The sequence below is a fragment of the Nelusetta ayraudi genome, unplaced genomic scaffold (genome assembly GCF_046127955.1).
Source record: "Nelusetta ayraudi isolate G7.1 ecotype Tasmania unplaced genomic scaffold, CSIRO-AGI_Nayr_v1 ptg000175l, whole genome shotgun sequence".
NCBI classification, from domain to species: Eukaryota; Metazoa; Chordata; class Actinopteri; order Tetraodontiformes; family Monacanthidae; genus Nelusetta; species Nelusetta ayraudi.
The window spans coordinates 135,001-137,500 of record NW_027466224.1 but is presented as its reverse complement, the minus strand read 5'-3'; positions in this window follow the sequence as shown (position 1 = coordinate 137,500).

The window sequence follows — 2,500 nt, the reverse complement described above, 5'->3', positions numbered from 1 at the left end:
ATGATGATGATGATGATGATGATGATGATGATGATGATGGTGGCAATGATGATGATGATGAAGACAAAGATGGTGGGGATGATGATGATGATGGGGATGATGATGATGGTGGGGATGATGATGATGATGGGGATGATGATGATGATGATGATGACGAAGATGGTGGGGATGATGATGATGGTGGCGATGATGCAGAAACATGCTCCTGGCCTCACTGGAGGCGGTCTGAGGGTTCCCAGGATCCCACAGCTCATCATCCGGCTGCAGATTAACACCCGCCGGCCCAAATCCCTTCATTGTTTCCTGTCAGCCTGAGGGGCGGAGCTGAGAGGGCTGATGGGAAATCAGAAGAGAAGGACGACTGGCAGGCAGGCGTGGGACAAAATGTCCACAGTCAAGGTTTCATATCACACGGCAAAAAAGATTTAGCATCTTTTGCCAACCATTAACACCATGAGATGAGTTGACCAGGAACTGTAGCAACACACGCCGATCATGATAGAAGAAGCAACTGAGTCGACGGCCAATCAGAACGGGCCGGACTGCAGCAGGACGCTTTTTTATTTAAAAAAAAACAAACAAAAAAACGATTTACTTTTTTTTTGTTTTTTTTACAGCACAGCCTGACTAGCTGGGAGTGTCCCAGATTAACGGATTAGAGATGAACGTCTCCTCTTTTATTCACACGCTGTGATAAATGAACCACTTTCTGCAGTCCACACACACACACACACACACACACACAGAGACAGAGAGAGAGAGAGAGAGAGAGAGAAAGACTGTGGAATTGGATTTTTAATCTGGCTCTATGAAGTGGCTCTGTGAGCTCGGCTGCTCCGACGCACGTCACATCACATCACAGAGAGGTCGTGACACTGGGGGGGTGGGGGGGGGGGTGGCTGAGATGTAGGGGGGGTGGAGTCAACAGCGGTGCTGCAGCTTCCTTCCTGTCGCCGACCGCCTTGCGGTTTCCTTCTACAGATGAGACGGAGGACTGGCGTCACCTGGCCGTCACTTCCACTTTCGTCCAAAGGGGGGCGCCAGACTCAGCGAACACTAGAGATTTCTCGTGGATTGGAACCAACCAGAATCCCTCAGAGGTGGAAGGGGCGGCGCTAGAGCCACTGACTGACAGGTGTCAGTGGTCCCGCCCACCAATAGGAGGCCAGGAGGAGCTGCAACCACACTGCTGGTCCACTGGTGGAGATGGAACGTGATTGGTCGCTTTCCAAGGTCCATCAAGTCATTGTGAGATGGTGAAACGTTAGCTAGCTGGTCCAGGATGATCTCCTCCTCCTCCTCCTCCTCCTCTTCTCCCGCTTCCTCTCATCTTCCTCTTTCTCCTCATCCTTATCCTCTTCATCCTCTTCCTCCTTCTCCTCCGCTTTTTCCTCCTTCCTCCTCCTCCTCCTCCTCCTCCCCCAGACTTGGTTTAATTGCAGAGCAGCAGCTCCTCCTCAGTGAGGAGTCAACAGGTGGAGATCATCTCTCTGCCGGCGGCTCCTCCAGGCGGCGTTCTGACCCGTGGACGGCGGTGGCAGTTGTGGGGGAGGGGCAGTGGGGTGTGTGTGTTTCATCCAGACGAGCTCCCACCTCGAGGGGAGAAGACAGGGTCTGGGGAGGAGGTGTTCTGCTCCTCCTCTGTGATCTCCTCCACCAAATGAAATTTCCTCGGCTGTGACCTTTGGTCACGTCTCTCCACTCAGCATGTTAATGAAGCAGCAGCACGTGGATTCCTGCAGCCGCGGCCGCCTGATCGGCGCTCGGCTCATCAGCCTGAGTGAAGCTCCCCCCCCCCTCCTCCTCGGGTGATGATTTAAAGCCAGGTTAGTTATTTATCATCAAATGCAGTTGAATAGTTAGCCCTCTGTTTGCAGCCTGCTGATGAAACTGAGGCCATGTTGGACCTTTAACATGTTGAGTACAGACTTGACCAGGGGGTGGGGGGACGGTTGGGGGTTGTGGTGTTTCCTGACCCTGGAGAGGCCTTTGTGACCCCTCTATGACATCACAGAGGTCTTATTGGCTGAAAGGAATCTCCTATCCAGGAGGTCTGTGAACCAGCAGGTTGTCGGTCTAAGTCCAGATCAGTGTAGTAGATCTTTTGGGGGGGGAGCTGTTAAAGATGGATGTGAGAGAAGCCACCACTAGCCCTCCCCCCCATCACTGTAGTGTCTCGCATTGTCGAGTTGATTGTCCTGCACGCTACAGCGTCCTTGTTCTTCGAGTGTAACCAGAGGATGGATCATCTGGATGAGGATCTCCTGTCAGCGCACGGCCCTCCTGCACTCATGAAGATCTGATTGGTGGACCGAGAGGAGGAGGAGGAGGAGGAGGGGGAGGAGGAGGAGCTTCATCACGGCGATGAGCTGCAGAACAAACAACATCATCATTGGACGCCTGCGAAGCTGCTGATGAAGCTGCTGGTCTTCACTGAGGGCCAGCAGGACACACACACACACACACACACACGCACGTACACACTCAACCTGATTTCTGC